Source organism: Puma concolor, chromosome B1 (assembly GCF_028749965.1).
Source record: "Puma concolor isolate L17-30 chromosome B1, mPumCon1.1.hap2, whole genome shotgun sequence".
NCBI lineage: Eukaryota > Metazoa > Chordata > Mammalia > Carnivora > Felidae > Puma > Puma concolor.
This window is the reverse complement of record NC_141670.1, coordinates 87,025,986-87,040,901: the sequence shown is the minus strand read 5'-3', so window position 1 is coordinate 87,040,901 and position 14,916 is coordinate 87,025,986. Positions and strand designations below refer to the sequence as shown.

At 42.9% G+C, this 14,916-nt stretch overlaps 1 protein-coding gene across 2 annotated transcripts in view; it reads right to left on the bottom strand.

Annotated features, from left to right (window-relative positions):
* Positions 1-14,916, bottom strand: part of MAML3 (mastermind like transcriptional coactivator 3) — a 418,575-nt gene that overhangs the window by 205,095 nt on the left and 198,564 nt on the right. The window lies entirely within an intron of this gene.

Here is a 14,916-nt window from a genome sequence, read left to right as displayed (position 1 = left end):
TGTTTAAGAACAAGCTGGCAGAGGCTTTATTATATTCTATTTTCCTGTATGTTTGAATATTTCCAAAATTAAAAAGATACATATCTTAAATATGTCGACTGAGTATGTTGACTGGTTCCCTGGGAAAGGAGAATACATGGAGGGAAAAGGAAGTGAATATCCTAACAGTCCAGTCATCTTAGGTCTGGAAATCCCGAGCGTTATGCCAAGTCACGATGCAAGAAGAAATAGGAGGGAGGGAGCAGATGCCAGGAGGGCTGCTTCTAGTCCTGCACAGGGACCTTCCTGGGGTGATCCAGATGATCCAGGACCTTCCCAGGAAGGTCCAGGAAAAGGAGGAAATGCTTCTGCTTGCATCATGTTCTCAGAAGAGATTCCAGACAGAGCCCTGGTCAGCTCAAAAAAAAAAACCCAAACATCCGCACACAGAGAAGGCACGTGTTCTGTAATTCTGACCCGAAGGAGAGTGCTTTTGCACAGGTGGTTTGACCCATGTATCTAGAAACACGTGGAAACAAGAGAAGGAAGCCATGGAAAGAAATGCTGTGTAGAAAGAATACAAAGGGTATTTGATGCTTGACTTTCTTTAAAGGTATTCTTGATCCTCCTTGGCTAGAGAAATGTTCATAGTATTAATTACTAATAGCCTCTCCTAATTTTCTTTTTTAAATTTTGAACTATTTTTTTACCTACAGAAAAGGTGCAAAAATAGCACAAAGCCCTTCTTACCCTTTATGCTGCTTTCCTTAATGGTAATGTCTTACATAACCATAACATACTTATCAAGAACAGGAAATTAACATCCATACAGTATTATTAATTAAACTACAGACCTTATTAGAATTTCACCAGTTTTTCCACTAATGTCCTTTTTGTTTCAGAATCCTATCCAAGATGATCCCCTTTCACATTTAGTTGCTATTTCTTCTTAGTCTTTTCCAGTTTGCAACAGTTCCTCAGCCTTTCTTTGCCTTGACACTTTTGAAGAGGACTGAACCGTTGTTTTGTCGAATGTTGCTCGGTTTGGGTTTGTCTAATGTTTCTTCATGGCTGGAAAGAAGTTACGCATTTTTAGCAAGAACACTACAAAAATGATGTTGTGTCCTTCTCAGTGCATCACATCAAGGGCTGTGATGTCAATATGTCTTTTTGCTGCTTATGTTTCCCTTGATCACTCGGTTAAGTTGGTGTCTGTTGGTTTCTCCACAGAAAATTACCATCTTTCCCTCTGTAGTAAATAAGTATCTTAGGGGAAATATGCTGAGACTATGCAAATCCTGTTTCTCCTCAGACGTTGCTCACTAATTTTAGCATCCATCTGTGGGTCTTGTCTGAAACAATTATTACTGTGGTGTTTGCCTAATGGTGATTCTATTTCCCGCTTTCCTTCTACATTTATTTTCTGGAATTCTACTTAAGGAAGAGCTTCCCCTTCTCCCCTTATTTGTTTGCTTTTTTTAATCGGTTTAACCGCTGGATATTAATTTCACCTATGGGTTAAAATTCAGTCCTATCATTCTTTATGTTGCTGCCCAAATTGTTCCAGCTTTGGTCACTGGGAACACATTTACACTGACTTCAGTGTTCTCTTGAAAAGACTCTCTTTTTTCTGTTTTTTGAGTATTTACTTATTTATTGGCACTATAAGATAGAACATAAGATAGACTCATTTTGTGTTTTCCCTGCCTGAGCCCTGGAATCAACTACTTCTCCAAGGAGGGTTGGTTCTTTTTACTGGGGAATGTATTTAGAAGCAAGATATGGGTGCTGAGGTTGGCTATGCATCTCAGCAGACAGAACTAGGAACTATATGTATGTGTACTAACCCATTTACATATGTACATATATACCTATCTATTAAAATTTATAGACAGTAGTAGTTTATCCCGCTTCTAATCCAACACCACAGGGCTCGTTTTACCTTTCCTCTTTCTTTACTGATAACTTTTTTTCTCCATCAGAGCAATGCCCTTAATAGCCTCAACTTAAAAGACAGTTATGCTTAATAATCAGCTCCAAAGCCATTCATTGATTACATCAGAAATGGGTTTATTAATTTTGTGAATATTCATAGGCATGTTCTGTGCTTAAGGCCCTCTACCAGTGGAACAAGGATGACTCTTAGGCCCTCCCTTCAGGGAGTTTATGGACCATCAGGAAGTGTTAGGAGAAACACATAAATTGCTACAGGCACGTAGAGGGAGGACAAATACACTCCTAGTGAGGGAATATGGGAAGGCTTTCTGAAGAAGCTGTGGATCTTTAAGCATGGGTAGGATGAGATCTGCAAAGAGTAGGAGACAGCAGTCCAGAAAAGGGAGCAGTTTGAACAAAAGCACAAAGTGGAGGCCACGCATAGCGAAGCACAGAAAGGTGACAGCCGTATCTGGGTGGAGAAGAGGGACTAGGAGGAAGCATAGTGGCTGGAGCTGGATAGAACTGGGCTCTGTAGTAGAACTACAGGTAGTCTAGTACTTTCATCAGGGGGCAAGCTTCACTCCCTACCTACTACTGGGTAATAGAACTGGGCTCTGTCCCATTGGCCCTGGACAGCTCCTGAGAGCATGTGAGCAACAAGAGACCTGACAGCAGTGACATAGTGGGACTCAGAACGGGGGAGTTGGGAGTTGAGGGACCAGAATGGTCTTTGGAGGAGAGAAATCAGTTTGGAAAGCTACTGATCTAGGTCAGGGGATCCGAGAGTGACTGAATGGGGGCAAGGACAACAGGTATGGGGAGGAGGGGGTATACATGAGGAGCTATCATGAGCACAGTTGGCCACACTTGACAAAAGGTTAGAGGAGATGGGCAAGAAGTCAAAGGTAACTTCAGGATTATAGGGAAGTATATTAAACACTATCACAGGGGCGCCTGGGTGGCGCAGTCGGTTAAGCGTCCGACTTCAGCCAGGTCACGATCTCGCGGTCCGTGAGTTCGAGCCCCGCGTCAGGCTCTGGGCTGATGGCTCGGAGCCTGGAGCCTGTTTCCGATTCTGTGTGTCCCTCTCTCTCTGCCCCTCCCCCGTTCATGCTCTGTCTCTCTCTGTCCCAAAAATAAATAAACGTTGAAAAACAAAAAAACAAAAAAACAAAAAAAAACAAAAAACACTATCACAGTTAGAAACTAAGAAATAAGCAAGATGGTAGGAAAGCGTCCAACAGCCCCCACAACACAGAGTTAAGATAAATCACTTCCCTTGTGACCAAGGTCAGAAGGTGCTTTGGTGCTTTTTTAGAGTAGACAGAAAAGGAGAGACAAATCAAACTTTTTTTTTTTCAAGAATTTTTCAATTTTTTTTTTAACGTTTATTTATTTTTGAGACAGAGAGATAGCATGAATGGGGGAGGGTCAGAGAGAGAGGGAGACACAGAATCCGAAGCAGGCTCCAGGCTCTGTGCTGTCAGCACACAGCCTGACGCGGGGCTTGAACTCACGGACCATGAGATCATGACCCGAGCCAAAGTCAGACAATTAACCAATCGAGCCACCCAGGCGCCCCGAGACAAATCAAACTTTTAATCAAACAATGCCATTACTTTTTAGCAGCAAGGCTAACTCTCTAATAGAGTAGAAAACTGTATTAAAAATCAAAGTGAAATTTCCAGATGATAATGACATTTAATTAACCCATGGTGCTGGTTAGCCATTGGCATTGATAATCACCACAAAGCAGTATTTTCTTTGAAGTTAGATAGTTAGTACTCTCTAAACTAGAAACTGCCCACATTTTATCCATTATGACTTGAAGGCTATTAAAAGAGAGCCATATAACTTCAGTCACCAGGGAATTTTAGAACACTGAAATCAGAATGAAACCATCACAGCTACTCTATTAATGTTGTATCACTATTCAGATGTGATAGTTTATCTCAGGGAACAGCTTAAACTCAAATATAGTAGCATCTATACAAACACGACAGCACTTATTAGTTAGCACATAATGTACAGGCATAGGCTGTGCTTGCTGGAGAGTATTTGGCTCTCAGGCTCCAGAATCTACTACGAATCAACTGCTGTTATGCCAGTCCCTGTTAATTACATTCTTTTTAAGGCAGAAAGGAGAGAGCTAAATTGGTTCCTTTGTGTTGCAAGATGCTCGACTGCTCTACCATGCCATAGGGCAACAGGAAGGACAGAAGTGGACGAAAAGAAAGCAAATAATTTTCCTTCTATTGGATTGTGCAGAAGTCTGGAACTGTAGGCCCACTGGCTATAAGGAAGTCTGGCAAGGATGCCCTGCCTTACCCCAGCCAGGTGACCTTGTGGGGGGATGGCTCAGCATCCACTACTGTCTCCTCCTCCTTCTCCCTGGTTGTGGAGATGAAGGGACTTCACGCTTCATCTTAGACAAGGTGTCCTCTTACCCTAAAGGCTCTCGTGGAATGAAGCTGCTCAAATTCTTCCTACAGAGATGCAGATCATCTTAATTGGTGGCCAACTATTTTTCTTCTTTAGTGGAGTCAAAAGAGCCACATTGAAGGAGAGGTCCACATTTTCTACCAGGAAAAGCTCTGTGACCATAAGAGTTGTCCACCACCAGAACGTATTTCCAGGTAGAACTTGTGGACCTGGATTCCTACACGGAATTCACAAAGGTGTGGAGGAAGGCTATGCACTGGGCCTCCACTAGCTCAAAGAAGGGCCAACGGTACAAGATGAAGAGGACATCCCTACGATTCAAGAGCTCAGCAGCTCTGAAGATATAAACAGTCATTCCTGCAGGAGTTAAGCTCTCTCATTACAAAATTGCTGTATTAAAACAACATCTTTATCAATTAAGGCAAGCAGCGTTGTCAGGACTGAAGGGTCAATTACAAGCACTCAAAAGACAGTAGCAAGGAAGAGTTAAAGGCAAATTAGGAAGCGGTAAAGACACACATCATCGTGTGCTGTCACCGTCTCTGTCTCACGATACTCTCCTCCCCTATGGCCACTTTCCCTCTTTTTGGTCCTTTCAGGCACCCTTTCTAAGTCTCTTTTTCCATGTTTAAGTGGGAAGTAATCAGACACTAGACCTTTCTACTATTTAATTGATTGACCACACCACACTCTAATATGTTGGTTACTTAGGTTATCATGGTAACGACGATACTATGATTGTTTTCTTTTTTTTTTTTTTTGCTTGTTTCTTTCTAATTATGAAATTGGCTTTGTCACTACTATAGAAACTTCGAGCCTTGGTCGGTTATGGGCTGTGTGAATTGAGTGGTGAGAAGGGCAGTTACCGTCACAGTTTTAGTGCTCTAAGAAAGATTTGGGGTAGAGGGGAGCCTGGGTGGCTCAGTCGGTTGTGTCCGACTCTTGATTTCAGCTCAGGTTTAATCTCACAGTTCGTGGGTTTGAGCCCCATGTCAGTCTCTGCACTGACAGCATGGAGCCTGCTTGGGATTCTGTCTCCTTCTCTCTCTATCCCTGTCCTGCTCGCTCTCTGTATCTTTCTCAAAATAAATGAACTTGAAAAAAAAAAATCGGGGGTAAAGAGTTGGAAGGAAGGTGGAGTCTGTGTTTCCTTTCTCCTGGAATGACTTCCATTACAGTTCTTGTGTTCTGAGATGCTGTGAAGGAACCTCCACTTCCAGCAGGCCTGACTATACAATTTGTAGGGCCCAAGAGAAATGAAAATGCCTTTTTTACAATGATTACAAATTATTGTAGGGCCCTGCATTTGGATCAAAACTATTAAGAATCTCAAGCCTGTAACAGCAAAGCATTAAACCAACCCCCGAGCTGAGTTCCAGGAGCCACAAAGCCCAGCTGTCCTGTGTTCAGGTTCGTGTTCCCTGTCTACCTCATTTATCCTTCCACTGACCTTCACCAGATGGGAGGCGTGGTAGCCTGAGCAAGCCTATCGTTCTTGCAGCTGAAATTAACAAGCACACTACAACATGATTTGAACATGACAGGGTTTCCTTGCTAGTTCTTCTTCTTACCTTGTACTGCCTAGAACTGCAGAGACATATTAAAATGTTTTCCACGTCGTGTTTTGTTACTTTAGATGATATTTAATTATGTTTTTATGTTATACGAGGCCTGACGTTCTGGAACGTGCTCCCACGGTTCCTCTAATCTTTTTCTTTTTTTTAAAAAAAAAAATTTTTTTTTTAACGTTTATTTATTTTTTTGGGACAGAGAGAGACAGAGCATGAACGGGGGAGGGTCAGAGAGAGAGGGAGACACAGAATCAGAAACAGGCTCCAGGCTCTGAGCCATCAGCCCAGAGCCCGACGCGGGGCTCGAACTCACGGACCGCGAGATCGTGACCTGGCTGAAGTCGGACGCTTAACCGACTGCGCCACCCAGGCGCCCCTCCTCTAATCTTTTTCTACTATGCTGAAGTTCCTGACTTTTGCGGAGGTCCAAGGAATGCATTCTCTTCATTGGGGCAGGCAACTTGAGCTCCCTTCATCAGATACGGCACCTTTATCTCCCACCAGCCCAAATGTCTTCCCAGTGTCAACAATCCTCCCTTGTAGCCTCAGTAATCCCTTTTTCTGGAACTGCTTTTGGAGAGTGAAAAGAACTTCTAAGAAGTACTTTAGAAATAATTTCCTGATTTGCATAATACTCTGATGCTGTTTTTGACTGCCTTTCTTCAAACAAATTTATGTAAGAAAAATATTATGTAAATAAAAGGTATTCAGATTTTATTTCTTTTTTTTTTAAAGTTTATTTAATTATTTTGAGAGAGAGAGAGAGAGAGAGAGAGAGAAAGAGACAGAGAGAGAGAGAGAGAGAGAGAGAGAGAGAGAATGAGTGGGAAGGGGCAGAGAGAGACAGACAGGGAGAGAGACAATCCCAAGCAGACTCCACGCTGTTAGCCCGGAGCCTGACTCCAGGCTCAATCCCATGAACCATGAGATCATGACCTGAGCTGAAATCAAGAGTCAGATGCTTAACCAACTGAGCCACCCAGGCATCCCCAGTTCTCATATCTTACATCAGAATACTGACTTTCTCCTACGGTCAGATTATTTTTCTTTAATTGTTAAAACCTTTTTTTTTTTTTTTTTTAGAGTTGTTTAAGATTCACAGCAAAATTGACAGGGAAGGTACAGAGATTTCTCATATACCCCTGTCCCTACGCTCAGACTTTCATTGCTGAAGTTACACATTAGCTCTTTATTGGTTTAGATGTTTTTGTTATCTTGGTATTTTTTCATATCTTGGAATATTTCGATATTTCCCTCTAATTCTGACTGACTGGAAATGGAGAAGTGTCATCATGTGGGAAGAATAAAACTTGAAAAGTTTCATGGATCTGAAGGTTATGCAACACCTCAAACTAAGGTTAACAAAGTGTTGCTTAGTTAAGGACTTGGACTCAGTTAAGTGCTTTAATGAATAGTTAAGTCTTGTTTGTAATTAGCATATCGATTGTTTACATATAAATGAGTGCTTCTAAAGTGCTTGAGGGGAGTTGAAAAATGGCCTATGAAGAGTTTTAAATAGCCCCCATTGCAAATCATTTATTTCAATATTAATAGACACTATTTTTGAACCAAATGTCTGTGAGGCCAAGGAAATAACTAAAATGCTTAAGTCACCACAAATTCCAAATACATATAGTCAATTAAATCTTTATTTCTAGAAAAATGTTACCAAAAGTCCCTTTAAAGGTGGATTTGCATGACTGACAAACAATTGGAAAAGGTAATATGACACTAAGGTAGTTTCAAACTCTTGTCACCAGCACTGCTGATCTTCCACATCTCCATTTTATTATTATTTTTTATTTTTTTTTAACGTTTATTTATTTTTGAGACAGAGAGAGACAGAGCATGAACGGGGGAGGGGCAGAGTGAGGGAGACACAGAATCTGAAACAGGCTCCAGCTCTGAGCTGTCAGCACAGAGCCCGATGCGGGGCTCGAACTCACGGACCGCGAGATCATGACCTGAGCCCAAGTCGGCCGCTTAACCGACTAAGCCACCCAGGCGCCCCCCCTTTCTTTTTATTTTTTTATTTTTTAGCCACATCTCCATTTTAAAGGAAATGACCACACTACACAAGTTTTGTGCAGGAGACCATATCCTTTTGACCATAGCTGGCTGAACCAGGAATGAACACCTGATCCAAGGAAAGCCCGTGGTCTCTGTAAGACACAGCTTGCTCTATCAGCCTCTGACTCTGGGAAATGTAGTGGGAACAGAGGAACACACACACTTAGCAGTGGTAGCAGAGCCTAAAAGATAATGAGTGACACAAAAGAAAAGGCAAGGGGGTGGGATGAGCCATGAGGGAAAGGGGAGTTACAAAGAAATTACTATGAGGAGACAGCGATGCTGACAGAAGAAAGAAGAAAGGAAAGAAGGAAGGAAGGAAGGAGGGAAGGAAGGCAGGCAGGCAGGCAAGGAGGAAAAAGAGAAAGAGATAGAGACAGACACACAGACAAGAGAGATGACAGATGACCCTGTGACCACTGAGAGGGCGTGGCTTGCCCTCAGAGATTCCCTTTTTGGCTTTTTCCTCACTTAGGCCTGGCCCATAAGCACCCTTAGAGTAAACCTCTTTGTGCTGGAGGTAAATTGAATGTGTCCCTGTTCCTTATTCTGTAGCTGGCTGCCCAAGACTCACCAAAGCACCCGAACACATCCTCCCAACAGGAGCAAAGGAAAGGGGCTGCGGGGGGTGTGTTTGTGGCCACAGGGCAGGACGGAAGACATCCAACACCTAACACATTTACACTAAAAGCCTTCCTTCTTACACGTGAGAATTTGCTTAAGTCTGTCTGCACTTTCACCCCATCCGAACCACAGAAAGGCTCTTTTTCTGGGATTGTAAAGGCCTGGGACCTGCGAGCTAACGCCGTGGTGGCGGCTGCCCCGTTCGTGGGGCCTGCTGCCAGCAGCCGGTGGTGGAGTCTGTCATACCCCTTTGATGTTCACAGCCAGGGCAGCTTCTGCCTGCTAAATATTTATTTAATCCAATTTGGCCAATCAAACTTCAGGTCTAATAAATGATTACTGTAACAGGCAGCTCTTAACCCAGGGTACCCTTCTACTTCCTGAGGTCAGCCTGGGGCTTTGTTTGAAAACAAGGAGCCAGCACCGCAGGGAGGGGGAGCCCTGGGAGAGAAAGTGTGGGAGAGGGTATGTGGGTGAACACGTCGACTGTGAGTGTGTGTGCGTGAGTGTGTGCTGGGGTGGAGGGAGAAGGAGGGGAGGAAGCAGAGAAAAATAAAACGGAAATGAGAGGCCGTCTGAAAACGTGTGTGGAAATTCTCTCCTCTCATCTGAAAATCCAGATTAACATGTAAAAAACCAACCGTGAACTGAGTTTCCAGCTTTCCGTGCAGCAGTGATGTCATCCTCCATCAATCAGAAAAGCAGGTGCTTCTCTCCTTCGTTCCCCCATCACCCTCTCAGAAAGAGGGTGAGGGAGCCAACAGGGGAGCTTCAGCCCCCGTTCCCACTTCCATCACGAGACAAATATGAACCACGTGGCTCTCTCCACCCCTGGCTTAAAAGCACGTGAAGCTAAGAGACCTCCGCTTCCGAGGGGTAATTCCTCAAGGGGGTAGGAAAAACCAAACTCAACTCAACCGCATTCTTCCCTAAATGTCAAGGAAACCTGGTGGGCTTGCAGCCGTTGCGTTTCTGAGCCTCTTTGTCCCGGCGACACTTTGTAACATACATGGAGTGCAAGATTCTTTATCTGCGGGGAGAAAATAAGCCCTAAGGCAGATAGCAATTTTCTGCTTGTTGAATCTTGTGCCTGGTTTCTTTCAACAAAGCCAGGTTTCCTTAGCGTCACCTGGCCCAATCTATAGAACTGGTGCTTTCACGAGAGTGTAACCATGTTTAGCAAAAGATCTCTGCTTTGCCAGCCACTTAATGTCCTGGGCAATGTACTGCTGCCAATATCCACTCAATTAGAAGGTATTAATCATCCATTTTACTGTTCTCCCCTACTGCCTATCACCCCCCTTCCTCAGCAAGACACAGAGCACAGCAGTCCCTTCATGTAATCCAGCCTTCCCGGCAGATGCAGTTACATGGCAACCATAAAGATACTTCTTTTTTTTTTTTTTTTTTTTCTTCCCCAGACCAATATTCTATTAATCCTTACAAGTTTATTAGTTCTGACTCATAACAATCCATCAGCCATAAATGCAATAAATGATGCTTGGAAATTAATACCCACATTTCAGCAGAGGAGATTTTTACATGTTACATTATCTTTAAAGTTATAAATAAATAACATACGTGAAGCAGATTTAAGCAATAAACATATATTCAACAAACAATACTCAGGGAGCTTCCAATTCAGCAAGAAAAAGCGATTTTGGCGATATCTTGTTAATAGGCCCTCCACTCCCTGCCTTCCTTCTCTTGCCTGGTAAAATCATAAATCCATCACATCCAATATTGAGCTCATTTCTTTGCTAGGAAAAATGGTGCTTCCTTTATCTAAAGCTCATTCTCAAATGCTTCAGCTTTCTTCGGTTGCTGTTTTATTTGTATTTGTTTCTTTGGCTTATTGTTTTAAAAGACTGATTTAGAAAATTTCCAAGATACTGTCTGCTTGCAGCTCTTCCTGTCTATATGTACCCCTTCACTACCACAATGCCTCTTGAATAGCTTTTAAAAAGTGACCCTCTGAAAGAAGTCCTGTTGAGACAAAAATATTAGAAACTCTTCTTGCTCATGGGAGCCAAGAGGCTGAACTCAGGAGCCAGGAGTCTATTCTGTTATTTTATGAAAGCAAAGGAGGGCCAAGTGCCTACCAGGTTCAGAAAACATTGTTGTTGTTGTTTTTTTTAAATTTTTTTAATGTTTATTTTTGAGAGAGAGAGAGAGACAGAGTGTGAGTGCGGGAGGGGCAAAGAGAGAGGGAGACACAGAATCAGAAGCAGTCTCCAGGCTCTGAACTGTCAGCACAGAGCCCAAAGCGGGGCTTGAACTCCCAAACTGGGGGATCATGACCTGAGCTGAAGTCTGACACTTAACTGACTGAGCCACCCAGGTGCCCCAGTTTATTTTTTATTTTTAAACATGGAGAAAAAGAAAGAAAGAGAGAAAGAGGCTGCGGTGCTACATGCCCACTTGTATTTCTTACTGCCTAAATTTTTCTAAGAGATACACTCAAAAAGTTTTATAGAGATACTTTTCTTTCAGTACTAAATTAAATCTGCATAATTTCATCAAATTGTGTCCCTTGTGGAATGTCATTATTGCGCTCTTGTTTTCTAGAACTAAGTATTTTATTCTTTTTTTTTTTAATGTTTACTTATTTATTTTCAGAGAAGGGAGGGAGGGGTGTGGGCTGAGAGACAGGGAGACAGAGACTCCCAAGCAGGCTCCACACCCAATGTGGAGCCCATCACAGGGCTCAATCTTACAACTGTGAGATCACCACCTGAGCCGAAATCAAGAGTCGGACACTTAACCAGCTGAGCCACCCAGGCACCCCAAGAACTGAGTTATTTTATTCTTGACCTCATTCACAGGTTTAACCCACAATAACAAAACACTACAGGATTCATGTTAGTGGCAATTTAAAGCGAATTAAGGGTTAATGACAAAAGCCTGGTCTAGACAATGCTATATCAAGGGACATTTTTATCACTTAAACCCAAAGGCAACAACGGGAGAACTCAGCTTTGTCTTAGCCACTCCTCTAGCTTCTTTGGCTCCTTTCTTACGTGTCTCTTTTTTCCTTTGCTTCTCTGCACACAGACATGCTTTCTGCTTCTGAGTTTAGGAGAACTGCCTCCATAAATTATACCACACCTTTCCGGCCTTCATGCAATTTCCCCAGACTTCAAAATTTCCCAAACCAGACAGATCAAGATGCACTGACTTCAACTCGATGTTCCTGCTGGATTCTGAGGCTAGAGAGACAAACGCTGATTTAGGGGTTGTCTGCTAGGTAAAACAGCGCTTCTTTGATACCACACACACTGCTCCCTGTCCTTCTCTGTCGCTTGTGCCAATGTCCACACACTTACAACCCCACAGAGTCTGGTCACCAAGGGCTATGTGTGGTTGCCAAGGCCAAAAGATTTAAAAATATAGACAATGACGTATTCCGAAACTATAATCACGAACATTTTGTGTTGCCCGTAGACTGGGACAGATGGAGCAGGAATGCTAAGTCCTGGGCGTCAAGAGCTCAGGATATCTTACTGGTATGGGAGACCAGTGACTAGTGACCACTAGTCCAGCTCCATCTGAAAAGGAAAGGAAGAAAGGAAAGAAAAGGAAGCTAAGATCCAGAGTCCTGAGGTGATTTGCTCAAGGTCACAAAGCCAGTTTGAGGCAAGCTAAAGTCAGAACCTGGGTCTACTATCAGTCAGTCGGTAAGACTTCTTACACTTACTCAAGCCAGCTCCAGACCAGATAACCAGAAAATACAATGACGTTCTAACGCACACACCCATATTACGTTAGCACATTACATATTGTAATAGTGCCTGGGTGACGAGATACGATATGATTGTGGGAACGGAGTGGTGGTGGCAGTTAGGAGAGGGGATGAGCTACTTTAATAGCCTGACACATTCTGGAATACTGGCACAGTTTCATTTTGCCTCGAGGGTTACACAGGGGATCAAGATAAAGCTCTAAATTAAAAAAAACGGGTAATTCAAATCAACGGAGGCCATCTTTTCTTTGATAAAGGTGTTTTAAAGATACTTATAAGATATATTTTATAGAAACTTATATATTTAGTTTAAAGATATGTAGGGGTGCCTGGATGGCTCAGTTGGTTAAACCTCCGACTCTGGCTCAAGTCATGGTCTCACGGTTTGTGAGTTCGAGCCCCATGTCAGGCTCTGTGCTGACAGCTCAGAGCCTGGAGCCTGCTTCAGATTCTTTGTGTGTGTGTCTCTCTCTGCCCCTCCCATGCTCATACTCGGTCTCTCTCTCTCTCCCTCTCTGTCTCAAAAAATAAACATTAAAAAATTAAAGATATGTATAACATGCATTATGATTAAAATAACAAGATTAATTTTAATGTATGGCCAATTGTATCATGTCTGCCCAGTGCACAAACACCTTTGGACAGACACATACCCAATTAATACAATGTATGTTACATCTCTTGTCTTTGCCGGACGTAATTCCACTAGTAATCTTTCATAACCTTGATGTATATGTGACTAAAGAAAGTTCTGTCTCCAATACTGTTTCCCCACTCTGCATACTGTGAAGACCGAGGTCTAATTTAAGTCTGTATTCTATAAACAGCCTTGCTTCCTCTCCCTCCTGGAACACATGATACCTTTAGTCAGGAAGACCCATGGCCACATCACTCATTCCTTGCTACTCTTCATTCTCTACATCTTTTCTGATGCTTCCTCTTTTCAAAGATTCTCTTTTGTATATTTTTCTTCCTTTTTCAGTGCCACAGACTTTTGGGGGTTTCTTTATCTCTGACGTAAGCCCTTATTGCAAAAGCCTCATAAGTAGTCTCATTTCTCTTCATTCCTGACACAGGCATCAGAATTATTACCCTAAAGCACAACTCCAGACATCATTAAGTTGCTTAGAAATCATGGCTCCCTGTGGCTAACTGAGTAAAGTCCAAACTTCTCGGCATGATGGTCTGGGTTCTCCAAAAGATTGTTTAGTCTGGCTTACTACCTTTGACCCTAATACACTAGGCACCCCTTGGTTCTCCCACCTTTATGCCTACTGACCTCAGTGCCAGAATGCCCTTTCCTCACATTCTTATCCCCACCCCAGCCTTCATCGCCACTGGCCAAAGCTCTATCTATTCTTCACAGCCCAATTCTACAACCCCATACTCAACAAATCCTTCCCCAAATCTCTCAGCTCTTCTCTCCTGTGCTTCCATAGTACCTTGTTAATATCTCTACTGAGAGCTCTTAAAATATTGTTTTATGTCTTTCTTCTCCATTCAATTATAAATTCCTTGAGGGGAGTGATACCTCCTATACATCTGAACAAGGCACCAGTACAGAGCGTTCTACAAAGTAGGATCTCAATAATATTTGTTGAAATGAATTTGAATGCACCCCTACATCTGCCAGTGCTCCACTTTTCCAAACTCCATGGGTCTTTTGCATTGTTCTAAATTGTTCTTTAGGTGTATCCTTACTCTTTCCCTTCTTTGTTCCTCCACTGCCCCCCCTCCCCACCACTAATACTCCTTGTGGTTGCCTCATTTAACTTGCCAGCAACTGCCTTCACTTGTATTTTGGCAAGCTTATTTTCTCCACATTTATCCTACTCACTCTGTCATATTAGCACAATACCTGGCTTAGTTCATTCAGGCAGCTATAGACTATGTGGCTTATGAACAACAGAAATTGATTAGCCACAGGTCTGGAGGCTGGAAGTCCAACATCAGGTTGCCATCGTGGTGGGGTGAGGGCCCTCTTCCAGGTTGCAGAGTTCTCGTTGTGTCCTTACATGATGGAGGGGCAAGGCAACTTTCTCAGGCATTTTTACAAGGGCACTAATTCCATTCATGAGGGCTCTGCCCTCATGAAATAATCCCCTCCCAAAGGCGCTACCTCCTAATACCATCACCTAAGGGGTTAGGTTTCAACATAGGATTTTTAAGGGACAAAAACTCTCAGTTTATATAGCAATACCTAAAGATTTACTAGAGGACCTAGAGTAAAGAATGGAATCTGTACTCTCTTAGTTCCTGGCTATGTGACCTTGAACAAGGTACTTAACCACTCTGAGCCTTGGTGTCCTCGAGGGCAGAAAGGGATAATAATCCCTCATCTCTGTGAGACTACCGCGACAATAATATAGGTAAATCAGCTGGCATAGAGAAGGCATTCAATAGGTAGTACATGATATACTCTAGACCAGACCAAAGAAAGTTGGCTGAGAAAGGAAGCAAATTGTTTCCTGAAATCTGTTAGCTGCCTTGAGAACGAGTGCTCATTTACCTTCAAAACCTGACGCCCTCCTTGAAGACCCACCTTGCTTC